This window comes from Narcine bancroftii, chromosome 9, assembly GCF_036971445.1.
Source record: "Narcine bancroftii isolate sNarBan1 chromosome 9, sNarBan1.hap1, whole genome shotgun sequence".
Lineage (NCBI taxonomy): Eukaryota > Metazoa > Chordata > Chondrichthyes > Torpediniformes > Narcinidae > Narcine > Narcine bancroftii.
In genome coordinates, this window is record NC_091477.1 from 70,812,536 (window position 1) to 70,834,878 (window position 22,343).

A 22,343-nucleotide genomic window follows, 5' to 3' on the forward strand; every position below is an offset into this window, starting at 1 on the left:
ATCTGCGTTAACCCCCCCATCCACTGAACATTGTCTGTGATGTTTCACTGCAGGGTAAACCAGGTCCTGGTTAGAAATTGACCCCCAACTTGTATGCAGCCATGGCATGTCCAGTAAATTCTGCACTCTATCTGCAATGTGGAATAGATTCTACGCAAGTTTTGCAATACCAAAGGTTTGCTCAGCTCCAGCCAACCTTATCTAATACACAGTAGAATGTGGTGATTAACTTACCCTCGAGAGCTCAAGACTCGTTAACCCTGACCAGGCAGAATCAAGCATTAAATACAAACCATCCTTATCCTACGTAGGTTAGACCCTAGGAACTAACTAACCAATTAGGTATAGGTCTGTACAACATGGAGTCAAGCTGAGGCTTTATAGGGACTTTTCCAGGCCTTTTGGAATACTGTGAGCAGTTTTGGGGTCCATATCTTAGGAAGGATGTGTTGGCATTGGAGAATGTCAAAAGGAGGTTCACGAGAATAATCTTAGGGATGAGTGGATTAACAAAGGAGGAGCATTTGATGGCTCTGGGACGGTCCTCGCTGGAGTTTATGAAGGTGAGGGAGGATCTTATTGAAACTGACTGAAAGTTAGAAGGGCTAGATAGAGTGGACATGGAGAACATCCTTCCAGTAGTAGGACCAGAGGACACATTCTCAGAATAAAAGGAAGTTCCTTTAGAAGAGTGTGATAGTACAGATCTATCACCAATGTACATAGTGTATATAGTTACTGTATCTAGACTGTGCTTACAGCAATTGGCTGAGAGCTAAGCCACGCCTATTGTCTGGGCCTTAAAGGGTTGTGTCCCTAGCCAGGTCGGATCATTCCGGACTGGTCGGCCACCTGTGAAGAGCTCCTGTCTTTTGCTAATAAAAGCCTTGGTTTGGATCAACAAGTCTTTGATTCTTTCGACGAGCTCTACAATTTTATTAGCAAAATAATTTTTTTTTAAAGGGATGGAGCGTTTAACTCAGCCAGAAAAACTTGACATTATCCCCACTACCCAGAGGATCTCATTAGCGACGAGGTCGCACTCGACTGGGATAAAGGGGTATTGCATCGCCACGTTGGAAGTACAGGGCGTAACGGTCACCCACTTCAAATTATTCGTCCTTCCCCAATTGTGCGCCCCAGTGTTGCTGGGATTAGACTTTCAGTGTCAGTTCCGAATGGTGTCCCTACACTTTGGGGGACCCCATGCCCCCCTCTTGGTCTGCCATCGCCCCACCCCCGAAGCACCCGAGCAACCCGCCCCCGTTCCCCGGGGCCAATCCTGCAGCATTTCCACACTCCGGATTGCTCCGCCAGCACTCTTCGCAAACCTCACCCCTGGCTGGAAGCCTGTGGCCACCAAAAGTCGGCAATATAGTTACGAAAACAGGCAATTCATTAGGAGTGAGGTGCGTAGATTGCTGGATGAGGGCATCATCGAACCCAGTTCAAGCCCCTGGAGAGCCCAGGTGGTGGTTGTCAAGAACAGGGAAAAACTACGGATGGTGGTCGACTATAGCCAGACCATTAACCGCTTCACGCTCCTGGATGCATACCCCCTGCCATGCATCACGGATGTGGTGAACCAGATCGCCCAATACCGCATATTCTCCACCATTGACCTACGTTTGGCCTACCACCAGCTCCCGATCCGCTGCGAGGACCGACCATTCACGGTCTTTGAAGCGAATGGGCGGCTACATCAATTTCTCAGGGTACCATTCGGGGTCACGAATGGTGTCGCGGTCTTCCAGCGGGAAATGGACCGGATGGTGGACCAGAACGGGCTAAACACTACCTTCCCGTATCTGGACAATATCACCATCTGCGGCCACGACACCCAGGACCACGACGCCAACCTAGACAAATTTCTTCAAACTGCCCGTCGGCTGAACCTGATTTACAATTTGGACAAGTGTGTCTTCTGGACCACACGACTCGCTATTCTATGTTGTGTGGTGGAGAACGGGATAGTCATGCCAGATCCTGACCGCAAGCGTCCCCTAATGGACTTACCCCCCCATACCCAGAAAGCGCTCAAACGCTGCCTGGGCCTTTTCTCGTATTATGCCCAATGGGTTCCATACTACGCCGACAAGGCGCATCCTCTTATCAAGACCACCTCCTTTCCCCTCTCGACTGAAGCCAGAGCGGCTTTTGATCGAATCAAATCCGACATCGCCGCTGCGACGCTGCACGCGATCGATGAGTCTGTCCCGTTTCAAGTCAAGAGCGATGCATCCGACTTTGCCCTGGCAGCCACCTTGAACCAGGCCGGTCGGCCTGTAGCCTTCTTCTCCAGAACCCTCCAGGGTCCAGAGAGTAGACATTCCTCGATCGAGAAGGAGGCCCAGGCCATAGTTGAAGCAGTGCGTCGTTGGAGACATTACCTCGCTGGGAGGCGCTTTACACTGTTGACTGATCAACACGCGGTCTCCTTCATGTTCAGCAACACCTAGCGTGGTAAGATAAAAAACGACAAAATCGCCAGATGGAGAATTGAACTCTCCACCTTTAACTATGACATCCTGTACCAGCCTGGTAAGCTCAACGACCCGCCTGACGCGCTCTCCAGGGGGATGTGCGCCAGCATACAGATGGACAGACTACAGAAACTCCATGAGGTGCTCTGTCATCCAGGGGTCACTAGGTTTGCTCACTTTGTGAAGGCGCGCAACCTACCCTACACAGTCGAGGAGATTCGCTCCATGACCCGAGCCTGTTCGGTGTGCGCAGAATGCAAGCCCCACTTCTTCCGTCCGGATATCTCCCACGTTATCAAAGCCACCCGCCCCTTCGAGCGTCTTAGCATAGACTTTAAGGGGCCCCTACTGTCGACCAACCGTAATACCTACATCCTTACGGCCATCGACGGGTACTCCCGCTTCCCATTCGCTGTGCCCTGCCCAGACACCACTGCCACCTCAGTGATACAGGCCGTTCACAGTATTTTCGCCATCTTCGGGTACCCCAATTCCATCCACAGTGATAGGGGGTCCTCATTCATGAGCGCAGAGCTGCAACAGTACCTTCTAGAGTGTGGTATCGCTTCAAGCAGGACCACGAGCTATAACCCACGCGGTAACGGCCAGGTCGAGAGGGAGAATGCCACCATATGGAGAGCGGTTACACTGGCTCTCCGGTCTAAAGGTCTCCCCACCTCTCACTGGCAGGAGGTTCTCACTAGTGCCTTACACTCCATCAGCTCCCTCCTATGTACCACAACAAATGCCACCCCCCACGAAAGGATGTTCCTTTTCCCGAGGAAACCCGAATCAGGAACCACTGTACCAGCATGGCTCACCGTCCCTGGCCCTGTCCTTTTACGACGCCACGTCCGGCACTCAAAGAACGACCCCTTGGTCAACCGAGTGACTCTACTCCACGCGAACCCACATTACACCTACGTTGAGTTCCCAGACGGGCGGGAGGACACTGTTTCAGTGCGGGACCTAGCTCAGGTTGCGGTAGACCCAGCAAACCCCCAAACCCAACCTTCCCCAACTCTTTATTCCCCAGGCCCCATGCCGCAACAGAAGGACCAACAGCACCCCAATGACCCGGGCCACCCTGCCGACAACACGACTGGGGAATTGAGCGAAGGAGCGGTTGCACCCGACGAGCCCGCTGGCGACACCACTTCAGCGACCCCAATCCCGGCACCACGGCGGTCATGCCAGATGGTCAGACCCCCTGACCGCTACAGTCCTTAACCTACCCCTTCCTTTCATTCTCTCCCTCGTTTGTTTGTTTTTTTTTTCCAGGGTCAGTTCTCCAAGAAGGGGTGAATGTGATAGTACAGATCTATCACCAATGTCCATAGTGTATATAGTTACTGTATCTAGACTGCGCTTACAGCGATTGGCTGAGAGCTAAGCCACGCCTATTGTCTGGGCCTTAAAGGGTTGTGTCCCTAGCCAGGTCGGGTCATTCCGGACTGGTCGGCCACCTGTGAAGAGCTCCTGTCTTTTGCTAATAAAAGCCTTGGTTTGGATCAACAAGTCTTTGATTCTTTTGACGAGCTCTACAAAGAGAGACGAGGAAAAGTTTCTTTAGCCAAAGGGTGGTGAATCTGTGGAATTCATTACCACAGTTGGCTGTAGAGTTCAAATCATTGGGTAGATTTAAACCAGAGATTGATAGTTTCTTGATTATTAAAGGTTATGGTGAGCAGGCAGGAGAATGGGGCTGAGGAAAAAAAATACATTAGCCATGATTCGAATGATGGAGCAGACTTGATGGGCCAAATGACCTAATTTAGCTCCCACATCTGGTGATCTTATAGTTACCCCCATTGTACATGCAGAGCAGACCCTGGACACAACTGGATTACCCAAGAATTAACCTATCAATTATGGTCTGTAATGTCTGAGACACCAATGAATCCTGTTCAATACAATATGGGTCTTCAAGTACAAATTCTCTCCTGTGAGACTTTCCTGTCATTGTCCATGCAGTGTGGGGCCCAGGGAATAATTGTCTCAATATAATACAGGGATTTAACAATAACTGATCCCCTCCAACCTCTCCCAATTCCTAGGTGATTACGATCAAACTAAACATATCCAAACCCTCTTTCTAACACAGAACAGTTTGTGCAATTAACGAGGATGAAATCTTTAATTGGGTACTGATGAATTAATCAGCATTAATAGGCTGTTATGGTTATCTATCTATAAGCGATCACTGATGTATTCAGAAGCTGTAATTGGGCTCGAGTGTTTATCAGAACTATCTTGGTACTGATCAGTAGCCCAGGTATTGATGATTAATCAGCATTGAACCATCCATTGGTGTTTGATAAAATAACCTGCTGATCAAACCTGTGAGCAAACAATGAACGTTTGGGGGAGACTCAGCAGGTCAGGCAGCGCCTGTGGAGAGAAAACATGTCTGTGCACCCTTTTTCGGGCCGCCCACCCAAAATGAGTCCCTCCAGCTCCCTACTGATGTTTAAACCTGGCACTATTCTTTTAAACATCCGTTTAAGTCCCAAAACTGGCCTGCAAAGATCGAGGGAGAGGTGGGAGCCGGACTTGGTAATAACGATCAGTGAAGAGTGTTGGTCGGGTTTATGTAGGGAAAGTGTAACATTGGTGATCAACGCCAGACTTAGATTGGTACAATACAATTTCTTACACCAATGTACCTCACACCACAAAAATTACATAAAGAAAAACCAAGGATATCAGAAATGTGCTTCAGGCGTGGGTTAGAAATCGGTACTTTTATACTCCATATGGACCTGCACGAAGGTGAGACCCTTTTGGCCACGATCATAGAAACATAGAAAAAAATCATAGAAAAATGGGTGCAGGAGTAGGCCATTTGGCCCTTCAAGCCTACATCACCATTCAATATGATCATGGCTGATCAGTACCTGGTTCCCACCTTCTCTCCATACCCCTTGATCCCCTTAGCCACAAGGGCCAAATCTAACCTACTCTTAAATATTGACAAGGAGCAGGCCTCAACTACTTCCCGTGGCAAAGAATTGCACAGATCCACCACTCTCTGAGAGAAAAAATTGTTCCTCATCTCAGTCCTAAAAAACTTCCCCCTCATCCTTAAACTGTGACCCTTGGTTCTGGTTTTTCCCAGCATTGGAAACAACCTTCCTACATCTAGTCTGTCTAAACCCTTAAGAATTTTATGTTTCTGTAAGATCCTTTTTGAGATATTGCTATCTATTCCCATATCTAAGTTATTGATATATATTGCAAACAACTGTGGCCTCAGCATGGAGCCCTGCGGTACCCCCACTAGTCACTGGCTGCCATTCCGAAGAGAACCCATTTATACCTACTGTTTGCTTCCTGTCCATCAACCAATTCTCTATCCACCTTAATACCATCCCTCCTATACCATGCTTTTTAAGTTTGTACGCTAGTCTTCTGTGTGGACCTTATCAAATGCCTTACTAAAGTCCAGATATACCACATCCACTGATTCCCCCCTATCCACTCTACTGGTTACATGACTCTGTCCGATGATACCACTACTCTCCAAATGTACTGCGAATGCATCTTTAACAACTGATTCTAGCACCTTCCCTCTGACCAATGTCAGGCTAACATGGGAGTAGACTTCCCACTGGACCCAGAGTTGTATTTATTGGGAAAATTGGAGGACAAAATTCCAAATTAAATTTGTAGATATTGCCCTGTCAGTAGCAAAACAACGTATTGCGATTACCTGGAGGTCCGACTCCACCCTGCTCATCACTCAATGATCCATGAAGATGCACAGCAGTGCACCCATAGAGAAGATAACATATAATTTAAGAAATAAATACAACACTTTATAATGACAGCTCACAGGTCGAAAAATCCAATGAAACGTGTAAAGACAACAGCAGTGAAGCACCTCAAAGATTAGAGAGACTGGCGGGACGCTGAAATTCTCTTCATTCCTTTGCTAATTTCAGTTCTTTAAGTTGTTTGGTTTTCTTTCGATGTTTGCAGGTAGGGGGGGAGGGAGAGGAATTACAAGTAAATTGATATTATATTTGAACCTCAGAAGCAAAGTGTACGAAAAGAATATGTAAATATGTTAAAAATGACTGTTTTCAAGCGTGACAAACGTAAAAGTAAAATTAAAAAAAGATCCATATAAGTTGCTACTGATGTTATAATCATTTAAAAATGGACAGTGATTATTTATCAGCATGATCTGCAACTGGCTTCTTACGTTGCCTCAGTTTTGCTCAACTAAAATCAGCACAGAAATTTTAACAGTCTCTAGCTGAGGACTGAAGTTTTACTCAACTATAGCCAGATACTGATGTTTTAATGAGATACAACAGGACGATAGTATTTTAATTAGATATAATGACGCTGATACTTCAACGTGCTGGAGAAAACAGGTCACACAGCGTCCATGGGAAGTGAAGGCTGACCAATGATTTGGGCCTGAGGTCAAGGTATGAACAGAGAACCTGACTAGAAAGGTGGGGAGGGGGGAGGAAGGAGGAAGAGAGGAGAGGAAGGAGAAAGGAGCAGGGGCGAGGAGCATTGGCAAGCAGGTGGATAAAAGTGGGAGGGTGGAAGGGAAAAAGCAGAGAAATTATAGGGGGAAGGGGTAGCTCTCAAATAGGAAAGGGACAGGAAGGGGCTGGGGAGCGAAAGGAAAGGAAACAGAGGGATGGGGAAAAAAGAGAGATCCTGGGCAGGGGTTTAACTGAAATTGGAGGTCAGGGTTAAAGCTGTCTCGTTAGAGAGTGCCTAGATGGGATATGAGGTGTTGTTCCTCCAATTTGGGGTGGTCTTGGTTTGGCAAAGCATGAAGCCACGGATAGACATGTCAGCGTGGGAATGGTGTGTGGAATTAAAATAGGTGGGAACAAGGAGGCCCTCACTATTGCAGTGAACAGAGTGAAGGTGATCGATGGAACGATCTCCCAGTCTGCGTCTAGATGTAGAGGAGGCCACAACAGGAGCACCGGATGCAGTAGACGACCCCTGCAGATTCACAGTGATGTTGCTTCACTTGGAAGGGCTGTTTTGGGGCTCTGTCCACTGAGGAACTACACTCTCCCCAATCACTTCTCAGCTTTTATTCTCTTCTGCCCTCTTACCTGTATCCAGGGTTGGTCTGTGCTCCACCCCCTGCCCCTTCCTTCCTCCTTTCCTCTCCTCCCCACTCCCCCCAACACCTGCTTGCTTTTTGTTCAGACCTTGATGAAGGGCTTGCAGTGAACTGGAATTCACTGTCTGTGTGTAGTTCAGATGGCTGGCTCCACCCTCACCAACCCCAATTTCAACACTGGTTTTCCTGCCTTACCTCAGATTCACCCGAGGACTGTTGTATCTATCGGCCATTGGCTGTAAGCTATTAAAAGTGTGTTTGTATTCCTCACTTATCTCTGAGTGAAATCAGTCGTGCTACAGGGCTCAGGCACGAAACATTGGTTACCCGATAATTCCCATGGATACTGCATGCGTGGCCTGCTGATGTTCTGCAGTACTGTTGTGTATGGCACTTAACCCCAGTGTCTGCAGACTTTCCTGTTTAAAACTCACAAGCAAGTTATAAGTAGCATTAATGACACTGGAGTTTTAATCAACATAAATACCAATGTTTTAATCACTAATTATAACAGGCCCCTGTTGTCTTTAGCCATGCTAATAAAAGCACAATTTCCTGAGTTTATGAGCACTCTGGTTCAGTTTAGATTGCTACCAAACAATAACAAACCAATTCCTGTTTTAATGTTACAGAGAAATGTTTTAAGTATCAAATGGTTTAATTTGTTTGAAATCTTTTCCTGCCTTTGTCAGCCCTGTAATCTCCGTACCCATGTGAGTTGGCATTCAAGTAGCAACTTGTCCTTCACCTCAAAGCATCCCCACTTTACAAATTAAATAAAACCCTTTCCTTCATCTTTCCCTCAACACCAAAGGTCCAACTCTGCCACCAAGATTACCTTGTTTTGCTATTTATTTGGGCTGGTCATTTCTTCAACCAAAATGTAACTCAAACCATTGAAAAGCATCCATTTAATTAGCTTTTATTTGACTGCTAAACTGGGTCACAGCCGTTAAAGAGACTTAGATCATGGGACAGACCTGGTTCTGGATCCCTGATCCAAAGATATGAGTTTGGATCCCACCGGAGAAGTTACATTCAGGTAATTAAATACTGTCAATTTGAAATTTCAGAAGAAGTTCGTTGCAGTGACTGTGAAATGCAGGATTCCATAAATGCCTATGACTCTCACCCTTCAGTGAGGGGAATCTACATCCATATTGGCCCTGGCCCACCAGCACAATGCTTACCGCCAGCCCAGTTTAGGGGCAGTTAGTGGAGGACAATTAATCCTGTCGACAACTAAACGAGAAAGGACTAACTCTCCTCCCTGAGCTGTTCCACTCCATTCTGACCTTTCAGGCAATGCTTTCTGACAATAGTTGGCAGGCAGTGCTGATGGGTACCACAAACACCCTGTGCCAATTCCAAACATGTACCAGCCAACCCAGAGTGGGAACTGCAGGTCAAAATCGGTGGATCAGATTTCATATCAACTTTGTGAAACTTCTTAAAGTGGGGCTGTCTTCAAAAAAAATCCCTGACTCAGAATGGCTTAATACCATGGAAAATAGATAACAAGATCCTGGACACCTGCTGTCAGAAAGAAATCAGGTGTATTGAGGACTGCTATGAGTGGGGGCAGCTTATGTAATTTGAACACCTTAAAAAACATATGATTTGTCAAACTGGACATTTTATTTCTATCTATAGGACTTTTTTTTAAGGGACAAATTAGGTCCAGCTATGGCCCTACCGGAGTGCATGGAGATTCAATAGGGGAACACGTGTAAGTTTATCACGGCAATGTATTTCTTACTCTGAGCGGAAAGCCTGAAGCCGGGTCTTCATAATCTAGGCAAAGGTGGGAGTCAGATGTGGGTGTAACGATTGATGAAAGACTTGTGTCGTGATAGCATAACCACGATTATTAATACTCGATACAGGCTAGTGCAGTATTATTTTCTATACCAGTTGTACTATATGCCACAGAAAATGAACAAGGCTAAGCCAGAAATTTCAGATCAAAGTTCTAGGTGCGGCACAGAGAAGGGAGCCTTTTGGGTGGAGCTTGGCCAAATCCTAGAGAAAACCATAGGTAAGGAGTTCCCACAGAACCCTGAGTTGTTCCTGTTGGGAAACATCATGGACATAAGACTAATGATGAAGCTGTCCAAATTTCAAATCCAATTTGTGTTGATTGCTTTGGCCAGGAAGTGCATGGGGGTTACTTGGAAGTCGGACTCTCATCTAGACATTACGCGCTGGAATGCAGAAATGCAGAGCTGTGTTTCCCTGGAGAATATGACCTATAATTTAAAGAGGAAATACAACACCTTCCTTAAAATTTGGCTACTGTACCTGTGTTATACAGGGGCAAAGATACAGTGTGTTTCCTTGTGCTTCATCACTCTGTCTGTTCCCACCTGCCCTCTCCTTTGTGGTGGTGGGGGGGGGGGGGGAAATCCATCCATCCATCTTAATTAGGTTGAGTCACAAAAATTTAAAGACCTGGGGTCCAGCAATTTGTCTTTTTGTTGAGTTTGAATTTTTTTGTAAGAATTTTTATGTGTAGTAATTTTGTTTATTTTTGGTCTGTAAGGAACTGATGTAGCCATTCTATCCTCTCAAACCAGCACCCTCCCTACCTCAGACATTAGAAGTGGGTGGGATGTATCCCGGGGTGACCAACCTTTTCATTTTTAAACATTCAGCATGGTAACAGGCCATTTCAGCCCACGAGTGTAAGAACAGTTTAAAACAGTCATCCAGTTTACCTACCTCGGCTGCACCATTTCATCTGATGCAAGGATCGACAAAGAGATAGACAACAGACTTGCCAGGGCAAATAGTGCCTTTGAAAGACTACACAAGAGTCTGGAAAAACAACCACCTGAAAAAACACACAAAGATCAGCGTGTACAGAGCCGTTGTCATACCCACACTCCTGTTCGGCTCCGAATCATGGGTCCTCTACCGGCATCACCTATGGCTCCTAGAACGCTTCCATCAGCACTGTCTCCGCTCCATCCTCAACATTCATTGGAATGACTTCATCACCAACATCCAAGTACTCGAGCTGCCAGAGTCCGCAAGCATCAAATCCATGCTGCTGAAGACCCAACTGCGCTGGGTGGGTCACGTCTCCAGAATGGAGGACCATCGCCTTCCCAAGATCGTGTTCTATGGCAAGCTCTCCACTGGCCACCGAGACAGAGGTGCACCAAAGAAGAGGTACAAGGACTGCTTAAAGAAATCTCTTGGTGCCTGCCACATTGACCACCGCCACTGGGCTGATATCGCCTCCAACCGTGCATCTTGGCGCCTCACAGTTCGACGGGCAGCAACCTCTTTTGAAGAAGACCGCAGAGCCCACCTCACTGACAAAAGACAAAGGAGGAAAAACCCAACACCCAACCCCAACCAACCAAATTTCCCTTGCAACCACTGCAACTGTGCCTGCCTGTCCCGCATCGGACTTGTCAGTCACCAACGAGCCTGCAGCAGACGTGGACATACCCCTCCATAAATCTTCGTCCGCGAAGCCAAGCCAAAGAAAAGAAAGAATGTCTGTAAGGTAGAGGGACGCTGTAAAATGCTACAAGAATAGGGAATGAGGACTCATTTATTGCTGCTCTCTTTCTTTTCAGCTTTATTGTCGATTTAATTTTGTCTCTAGATATATTAATGGGGATAAGGGAGGGGGTGACGAGGTGGTGGGGTGGTGGATATTGGATTCAACGGTGAAACTTGAATATGATTGGAAAATGTAGTGTGTTTTTATTATTATGGATTGTTGACATTGATTGAGTTTGAAAATTTATAATTAAATAAATAAAATTTTCAAAAGAAACTTTGTGGAACTTCCCCTGAAAGTTCACCATCACAACTCTTCCTCCCACCCGTTGGAAACTCCCAGGCAGGAGGTGGCCAAACTTTTAATCTTTATTTTAGACATAAGCAGTTACAGGCCATTCAGCCCACGAGTCCGTGCCGTCCAATTAACCTAACCCGGTGCAGACTCGTGGGCTGAAATGGCCTGTTACCTTGCTGAATGTTTAAAAATGAAAAGGTTGGTCACCCCTGGGATACATCCCGCCCACTTCTAATGTCTGAGGTAGGGAGGGTGCTGGTTTGAGAGGATAGAATGGCTACATCAATTTAATATCCAGAATCAAAAATTCAGAAATTATTTTGAATATGTCACATTTTTATTAGATCAAACTTGGATCATATTGCTCACTATATTATAACAAAGAGGTTCCAGGATGGGGCAGAAAATGCCATGGAAGCAGAGATGATCACAATCTATATGCAAAATTTATGATGGGTCTAGACAGAAGTGAGGAGAGATTAAAAACTAGAGGACATGGTTTAAGGCTGAAAGGGAAAAAGTTTAAAAGGAACATTAGGTGGAACTCTTCTCGTGGAGAGTGCTGAGAGTGTGCATCGAGCTGCCAGTGGAATTGGCTAAATTTAGATGTTTAAGAAATAAATTGGACAGGTACGTGGATGGGAGGAAAATAGAGGCATATGGTCAGTGGGTCCAGGTAGTATAATAGTTCAGCACAAACTAGAAGGGTCAAAGCGCCTGTTTCTATGCTGCAGAGTTCTGTGTGACTGTTGTTCTGGAAAAGTAACAGAGAATGATCTTCCAGGCAGGATGTGGCCCAAAGCTGGAGGATATAGATTGCAGGCTTCAATGTCAATTTCCCTTGTCCAATATACAGACATCCCAGCCATGGATAAACCAAGGATGTCCCAGACACAGATGAGCCCTGTCCAATACACGGATGTCCCAGCTATGGATAAATCTTGTTCAATACCCGGACGTCCCAGACACGAATTAACCCTGTCCAATACACGGATGTCTCAGACATGGATTAACCCTGTCCAATACATGGACATCCCAGCCATGGATAAACCTTGTCCAATACCCGGACATCCCAGACACGGATTAACCCTGTCCAAATACACAGACGTCCCAGATACGAATAAACCCTGTCCAATACACGGACATCCCAGCTATGGATAAACCTTGTCCAATACACGGACGTCCCAGACACGGATTAACCCTGTCCAATACATGGACGTCCCAGACATGGATTAACCCTGTCCAATACACGGACTTCCCAGATACGAATAAACCCTATCCAATACACGGACATCCCAGCTATGGATAAACCTTGTCCAATACACGGACGTCCCAGACATGGATAAACCCTGTCCAATACATGGACGTCCCAGACATGGATTAACCCTGTCCAATGCATGGATTCACAGACTTGGATAAACCCTGTCCAATACAAGGACGTCCCAGACACAGATTAACCCTGTCCAACACACGAATGTCCCAGACATAGATTAATCCTGTCCAACACACGGACGTCCCAGACACGCACTAACACCCTCCAATACACGGTGGCCCAGTCATGCAAGAAATGGAAGCACGAGGAGGCCATAGTGCATTCCTGCCCCACTATTCAATATGAACATGGTTGCCTACCTCAGTGAGCGGCCCTTTATTTTGCTCTGTCTCCCTACTTATAACTCTCCTACTGTTGAAGCTATCTTCATATCTTTCCCCTCAACTCCCTTGGCATTTTATATGTTGGAATAGGTTCAGGCCTAATTCTTCCAAACTGCATGGAAAGCAGACCCAAACTGTCTTAGCCCCTCACGCTAGGCATTAGCCTGGTGAATCATTTTAATTTCAATTTATCTTGCCACCTGTGAGAAGATTCATTTAATGAGCAGTCCAGGTAGTCAACCCATACATAGTACAGCAACAGACACAGTACAGTGTACAAGGTTACACAGAGAGATCTGTCACAATGGAGCAAAGGCAACATTATTTTACTGGTGTGTTGTTTGTTCAGGAGTCTGATAACAGTGACAGTTGGAGGGAGAAAAGAGGGTGACCAGGGTTGGATGAGCCTTTCAATTCATTGGTTGCCTTTCAATTCGTTGGTTGCTTTTCCAATGCAGTGGAAGGTATAGCTGGAATCAATGGAGGGGAAGGAGCTGTGTGTGATGGCCTGAACTCTGTTCACAGCCCTCTACAGCTTCTTATGGTCTTGGGCAGAGCGGCTCCCACCCCACGCAGAGCAGCACCCTGACAGGATTTCTTTGAGCTGCTTCCAATTCTACTATAAACTTTGTTGAGTATAGGGACCAAATGGGGCATCCCAGCCCTTTGCAATAAAGGCATCATGCTATTATCTTAACTATTCACTTGTCCAGCTGCTAATATATTCAGACTCAAGCACAAAAGCATCCTGATCCCTCTGAACCTCACTCACTTGAAGCCTCTCTTCATTTAGATAACTTCTCACTGAAGTACCTCATACAGTCACCACCACCCCCCCCCCCCCCCCCGACATTGGCTAAGTTTTCCCTCAATCCTTCATGTATCCCATTACAAATTCACAACATCCTCAATGTCCTTCCACCTGTTTTCGTGTCATCGATAATCTTGGAGCCTTTCATTTTGTTGCCTCCTCCAGGCCATCACTACAAATAGTAAACTCCTGAGGGCCAGGAACCGATCCCTGGGGTACCTCCTCAAGTTACATCCCTCCAGACTGATGAGGCCCGGATTATTCCGACTCTCTGCTTTCTCTGTGGCAGCCAGTTTTCATCCATGCTGACACACTTCTTCCAACCCCTTGGGCCTTTAATCAGCATCTTACATGGCAAAAGCCTTCTGGAAATCTAAATATATTACATCTACAGGTTCCCCTTTATCAACCTTCGCAGTCACTTTTTCAAAAGATTTGAGCATATGCATAAAAAATGATTTACCATTCATAAAACTATGTTGGTGAGGTTTGATTACATACCTGATTCATTTAGTTCAACTTTATGACTATCAGCATCTTGCCAGCAATAGGTGTGAAACTAACTCCACCTTCTGTCTCCTTCCTTTTTGAACAGCTAAACCCAGACACGGATAAGACCTGTTCTGTTTGAGTAAGTTGTGTACTTGTTGTTCCTTTATTACACAGAATGTGTGACGCAGAGCAAATATAAGTGGGAGCTGGAAACCTATTGAAGTTCTCCAATAATGTGCAGCTCCCAGATCCAACTAAGTCTATCAGGGCTCAAGCTGAAACATCAGTTATGTATCTATACCTTTGTAAAGGACACTGACCTGCTGAGTTCTGCCAGCTTTGCATTTTTACTATTAGATGTGGAGCAGGGTTTAGACCAGGGGTTCTCAACCTTTTTCTTTCCACTCACCTACCACTTTACATAATCCTTATGCCATAGGTGCTCTGTAATTAGTGTGGTGCACAGTTAGCCAGAATAAGACACACACAAATATAAAGACCGTACAACATGCTTTAATCCACAAAGACTTCCATAGAGCCAGAGCTGTAGCAACTGTGGGTGAGGCCTTAGGAAGCCGGCACAGGCTTATATCCCAGAGGGTGATTGACACCCAACAGGGTGGGGCTTGATCCATTCAGGCCGACTGGTTGACAGCCGGCCAGGTGTTGTCCTGTCCCCTTACACTCCTGCAGGTACAGATGTTGCCCCCTACAGTAGGCCAGTGGTGTACTACCGCAATTAGTAAAGGATTGCTTAAGGTGGTTTGTGAGTGAAAAGAAAAAATTTGAAGGCCACTGTTTTAATCGTACCTAATTGACCCGTTATGTGCACAGTTTCATAACTCCCAAGGAAATGGGCCAGTGACAATTTTTCTCAAGCAAAATATTTCAGTAACAATTGGGTCTGGAGCAGTGATTCTCAACCTTCCTTTCCCACTCACATCCCACCTTAAGCAACCCCTTACTAATCTCAGGGCACTGATGGCATAGGGAATACTTAAAATGGGATGTGAGTGGAAAGAAAAAGTTTGAGAACCACTGGTTGAGAGGGAAATTTCTCTGTGCATTACAGAATAAATCTCAGACACCACCTTGGTCAATCTATAAAGCGAAACGACTATAAAGGAGAAGAGTAGAAAGTAGACGAAAGGTCCAAGACCTTGTCCGAACTTGGAACTGATTCTGAAACAAATTACTGTGTTTGACGCACTGGCATGTTACAAATTGAAGCTCTACAGCAAAGAGCAGAATCTGGAGACCAAACCCTGTCTTGTTTCATGACATGACACAAGAAAATAGGAGCAAGAGGAAGCCACATCACTCAACTTTCAACATGATCATGGCTAATCTACCCGACCCTCATCTCCTCCTCTGTGCCAGTTCCCCACATCCCTCAGTCCCATGACTTTCGCAAACCTCCACTTTAAGTGCTTGCAATGATTCAACTGCAACAATCTGGGGTACAGAATTCCAGAGATCCACCACTCTCGATAAAGCATTCGATAAGGTTCTGCATAGTAGGCTATTCTGGAAGGTTAGGGTGCCTGGGATCCAAGGTGAGATGGCAGAATGGAGAGAAAATTGGCTTCATGGTAGAAAGAGATGGGGGAAGACTCGTGGCCTGTGACTAGTGGTGTGCCACAAGGATCAGTGCTGGGCCAATTGCTGTATGGCATCTAGATCATTGGTTAAGACAGAAATATACATGGCGTAATTAGGAAGTTTAAAGATGACATTGAAGTGTCTAGTATTGTAGATTGTGAAGAGAGTTGCCAAAGATACAGCTGGAACTTCAGGTGGGCAGAGAAATAGTTGATTGGATTTAATGTACAGAAATGTGAGGAGTTGCATTTTGGGAGATCAAACGTACGTTTCTCAGGACCACGAAGCACACACATACACACACAATAGACAGCACATAATAATCACATATATATACTGAGTTATAATTTAAAATAAATATATATAAATATTTGGAATGATTTACTCCGTTACAGGATACTGTTCATCAATCTTACAGCCTGCAGCCCTATTTCTAAGCCTGACAGTCCTGATTTTGTTGCTCCTGGTACCTCATTCTTGATGTGTGCTGCATGGAAAGGGTCCTCTATAATTCTTTGACACCCTATTTAAGCAACACTCCAGTAAATAGAGGAAAGGGAGACCCCAGTGATCACCTCGGCCATTTTGATGACACGGTCCGATGCTCTGCAGTTACTGAACCTCACAATGATCCAGTCAGGAGTTACATTCTCAATAATGCTGCTGTAAAATGCTGTTGTCCTGATGGTGACCATTAACCTTGCTTTCCTCAACCTCCTTAGGAAGTGGTGCACCTTCCTGACTAATGAGGAGGTGTTGTGGGTCCAGGATAGCTGGTCCTTTATATACACACCTCAAAACTTTGTGCTCTTCACTTTCTCCAAGATGGAACCATTGATGTGTAGAATGGTCATCCTTCATCCATCTGAAGTCCACAGTCATCTCCTTTGTTTTGTCCACTTTGAGAGGCAGGTTGTTGTTCTCGCACCATTTGTCAAACCTCCCAACCTCCTCTCTGTGAGCTGACTCATCGTGGTTGTCAACGAGGCCAACTACTGCAACATCATCCACAAGTGATTACTGTTAGGACTGAATCTGGCGATGCTGTCGTGAGTCAGCAGTGTGAACAGTAGTGGGCTGAGCGTGCAGTCCTAAGGTGTGATGGGGACTATGGTTTTTCACCATAGGAAAAGGTTAGTTACATCCTTCTCCGGACGGGGGAGCGAGGACTAGACCTGTTTAATAGCTGGGAGCTGGTTGAAGAGGAAGAAAATAACTCAGAAAGGATATTTGAAAAATTTTCCTCTCATCTGGAACTGATGGGACACAACATGGTGGCAGCGGTGGGATCCGAACCCACGCCTCCGAAGAGACTGGAGCCTAAATCCAGCCAAAGCGATACGAGTTCCAGTAGATCATTTCCTTACAAGGCTGAAGAACATGGCTGCAAAATGCAAGTTCAAAGAAATAGAGGAGAGAATAGTCCACCACTAATCTGGGGAAGAGCTCATCCTGAAGTGCAGAAAGCTCTCATCGGAAAAGACAGCTTGAAACTAGCAGATGCCGTAGACACAGCTAGGGCCTTTGAGGCCACTAGGAGGCAAATGCAATCCCTCTCCATACAGGCCAACACGCAGCACAGAGATAGAAGGGGCGATGCCATAAAGCGCACACAGAAAAGCCGCAGACATCTGAGAAGTGGAGGAGGTGCAGCAGACTGCACCCTATTGATGACTCCAAGAAATGCCCCGTGTATGGTTCAAAGTGCAGGACCTGTGGGAAGGTCAATCACTGGGAAAAAGTTGTGTAGGTCTGGCATGAAAAGAGAGAGATAACAAGAATATAGAAGGAAGAATACAGAGGGAAGCAACAGCAGTGACTCCGACATACTGACGCTCGATATCGAAACAATATCCTCCATGAGACATCCAAGAAAGGGAAGGGAGGAAAAAGTGAATTGCACACCACGCTCCAAGTGAAAAGAAAAATCAGAAACAAACCAACAATATCCAACTTAAAAATAAAGTTGGACACTGGTTCTCAAAGCAACGTCCTCCCGCTCAGACTACTGTCAGATATGTTCCCTGAGAACACGGTGAATGGGTACCCGGAGGAAGACACGCTAGAAGCCGTAAATGTCACACTCACATCCTATGGTGGCCCCATGATTAAACAACTAGGGGAAGTCCAAATAAAAGGCAGACATAAAGGAAAGAGCATCATATGCACATTCTTCATGGGTGATGCCAACAGACCAACAATCCTAGGCCTGAATAGTTGTCAGGAATTACAGCTAATCTCTGTAAACAATGAGATCGGGGAGAAGGAAATGTCCAAGAGGATCAATACCAACATCTCTCTTGAGCAACGCCCTCCGATCACAGACAAGGCCGAGCTCATAGACATGTACGCTGAATGGTTTGATGACACAGTCAGGTGCTTTGGAAATTTTGAAGACCACATAACCATAGAACCAGAATGCAAACCAATAATCCATGCTCCGCGGAAGGTGCCAATAGAGCTGAAACAAAGGCTAGAGCAGGAGTTCAAAGAAATGGAAGAAAAATGGTGATAGGGAAAGTGGTCGAGCCAACCGACAGGGTGAATTCCATTGTAATGAAGGAAAAACCGAATGGCCAACTGAGGATATGTCTGGACCCCAAAGACTTAAACGAAGCAATTAAAAGAGGTCACTATCCAACACCAGCGCTGGAAGACATCACTTCTGAACTAGTGGGATCCAAAATCTTTAGCAAGCTAGATGCAAAGAATGGCTGTTGGAACGTGAAGCTGGATGAAGAATCGACACTGCTCACAATGTTCAATACTCCATTTGGCCAGTACAAGTTCTTGTGACTACCTTTTGACCTAAAGGTGAGCCAAGACGTCTTCCAGCAAAAGATAGATGAGACCTACAGGGGATGTAAGGGCGCTGTCGGCATCGCAGACAACATTTAGGTCTTTGGTGGAGACGGGAAAACCCATGATCTTCACCTACACAAAGCCATGGAGAGAACAAGATGGACCAGCATCAAACTCAATGCAGACAAATGCATCTTTAAGGAGAAGGAATGTCACAATGTTGGCATACTACCAACTGAAATCCTACTTGAAGGACAAATTGGGAAACAGTCTGAGGTTACCAGAAGGAAGTAATTTTGAATATGTGATTACAGATACAATGATAATCAAAAAATTTGTAACAAAAATGTATATTAAACTACAAGAAAAGGAGAACGAGGAAACAAATGGTAAAACTAAACAAAAATGGGAACAAGATCTAAACATAAAGATAAAGAATGAAACATGGGAGAAGTTATGCTCCAGAACTATGAGAAATACAATAAACACGAGGTTACATATGATACAATATAACTGGATACACAGGCTATACATTAGACCTCAAAAGTTAAATAAATGGGACCCAACAGTATCAGACAGATGTTTTATCTGTAAAAAGGAAATGGGAACAACAATTCATGCAATTTGGACATGTGAGAAAGTGAAAAAATTTTGGGAAGATCTAAACCAGATATTAAATAAAATCACAAAAAGAAGTATACCAAAAAACCCAGAGATCTTCCTCCTAAGTAATATAAAAAACAAAGAATTTGGACTCGATTTGGATGGAGCACAAAAAAGATTTGTTATGATAGCCCTAGCTGTAGCAAAAACATGTATTATGTCAACCTGGAAATTAGAAGATAACTTGAGAATACAACAATGGTATATAGAAATTAATAAATGTATTCCACTAGAAAAAATAACATATAATTTAAGAAATAATATTACAATATTCGAACAAATATGGGAGCCATACATGAAACACAATAGAGAAAACCTACCATGGACATCTACCACCTAAAATGACAGAAGGAGAAGATAATTCCACTGACTCAGTGGAATTTCTTGTTTATTTTTATTGAGTGACAACATTGTTTGACGGGTTTAATGCATCTTATATTCTGAACTTTAAATAAATGGGAGGGGAGGTGAGGGAGGGAGGGAGGGGAGGAGGGAAGGGGGAGAAAATGACACTGTATATATTTAAGAAGGAAAATGTATGTATCTTGATCAATATGGTTTAAAGTGTGAAAAATTTAAAAATTAAAAAAAAAGGAGAAGGAATGTCAATTTTTTGGAATGGTGTACACTTCTGAAGGGGTCAGGCCAAGCCCAGGGAAGGTAACAGCCATTGCTGAAATGGAACACTCAAAAGACATAAAGGAATAAGAAACTTCCTTGACCTGGTCCAGTACATGAGTTCCTTCACCCCACACATGGCATTCCACACGGCCAACCTCAAAGAGTTGCTGAAAGAGGAATGTGGATTGTCAGTGGTCACCATCGCATCAGCGAGACTTCGACAAGCTTAAGGAAGTGTTCTGAAGAGAAATAGAACTGAGTTACTACGACAGAAAAAAAACTGTCACATTACAAGTAGACACTTCCATCAGATGCCTTGGGGCAGCATTGGTGCAGGAAGGAAAACTGATAGCCTTTGCTTCGAAAGCCCTGACAACAGCAGAGACCCAATTTGCCAATATCGAAAGGCAGCTGTTGGCAGTTGTATATGAATGCGAAAAGTTCCACAAATTTCTCTATGGGATATCAATAAGATTGAAAAAGTACAAAGAAGATTGACTAGAATGTTGCCTGGACTTCAGGAGCTGAGTTACAGGGAAAGGTTAAACAGATTAGGGCTTTATTCCTTGGAGTGTAGAAGAATGAGGGAGATTTGATAAAGGTATTTAAAATTATGAGGGGGAGAGACAGAGTAAATGTAGGTCGGCTTTTTCCACTGAGGGTGGGTGAGATACAAACCAGAGGACATGGGTTAAGAATGAAAGGGGAAAAATTTATGGCGAATGTGAGGGGGAACGTCTTCATACATAGAGTGGTGGGAGTGTGGAATGAGCTTCCAGCTGAAGTGGTGAATGCAGTTCAATTTTAACATTTAAGAAGAATTTGGACAGGAACATGGATGGAAGGGTATGGAAGGCTATGGATTGGGTGCAAGACAGTGGGACTAGGCAGAGTAATAGTTTAGCACAGACTAGAAGGGCTGAAGGACCTGCTTCTGTGCTGTAGTGTTCCATGTGGTTCTATATCAGAGTTTTCCAAAGAGACAGATGCTTGACTGGTTCAATGGAAGGTTCATTTTAAAACTCTTTCATCAATAGACAATAGGTCCAAGAGTAGGCCATTCAGCCCTTTGAGCCAGCACCACCATTCACTGTCATCATGGCTGATCATCCACAATCAGTACCCCATTCTTGCCTTCTCACCATATCCCTGGAATCTGCAATCTTTATTTTTTTTAAATTTTTCACTCTATGAACCATATCAATCAAAATACATACAAACATTTCCCTCTTAAATATACACAGTAGCATTTTCTCCCCTTTTCCCCACTACCTTCCCACCCCCCTCCAAACTCATTAAACATTCAACATAAATAAATCCATTAAACAAATAAACAAGAAAATTGTGTCATTTTTTGGTATGTTGCTTTTTGTGATTTTATTTAATACCTGATTTAGATCTTCCCAAAACTTTTTCACTTTCTCACATGCTCAAATTGCATGTACTGTTCCCGTTTCCTTCTTACAGCGAAAATATCTATCTGATAATGTTGGATCCCATTTTTTTAACTTTTGGGGTGTGATATATAACCTGTGTAACCAATTATACTGTATCATGCGTAACCTTGTGTTTATTACATTCTTCATAGTTCCAGAGCATAACTTTTCCCGTGTTTCTTTTTTCATCTTGATCTTTTTCCCACTTTTGTTTGGGTTTATAGCTTATTTCATCATTTTCATTCTCTTGCAGCTTGATGCACATGTTCGTTATAAATCTTTTAATTATCATTGTGTCTGTAATTACATATTCAAAGCTGCTTCCTTCTAATAATCTCAGTCTGTTTCACAATTTATCATTTAAGTAGGCTTTCAGTTGATGGTAAGCAAATATTGTACCATGACTTATTCCATATTTGTACTTCATTTGTTCAAATATTAATAAATTATTTCCCAAAAAACAATTTTCTATTCTTTTATTTCCTTTTCTCTCCCATTCTCTAAAGGAAAGGTTATCTATTGTAAAAGGGATGAGCTGATTTTGCGTCAATAATAATTTTGGTATTTGGTCATTTGTTTTTTTTCCTTTCTTAATGAATCTTCTTCCATATATTGAGTAAATGATACAATACTGGTGAGCTTTTATATCATATCAGCTTTTCATCCCACTTAGGAAGTATATATTCTGGTACCTTCTCCTCTATTTTATCTAGCTCCTATTCTATCTTAGTCCAATCTGGTTTTTCCCTTGTCTGATAAAAATCTGATAAATACCTTAATTGTGCTGCTCTATAATAATTTTTAAAGTTTGGTAACTGCAATCCATCTTGGTTGTACCTCTCTGTTAATTTATCTAATG

General features: G+C 44.3%; 1 protein-coding gene across 5 annotated transcripts in view; it reads left to right on the forward strand.

The window, feature by feature from the left end:
- The window catches only part of LOC138742259 (LIM and senescent cell antigen-like-containing domain protein 2), a 131,416-nt gene that overhangs the window by 47,151 nt on the left and 61,922 nt on the right, over positions 1 to 22,343 (forward strand). The window lies entirely within an intron of this gene.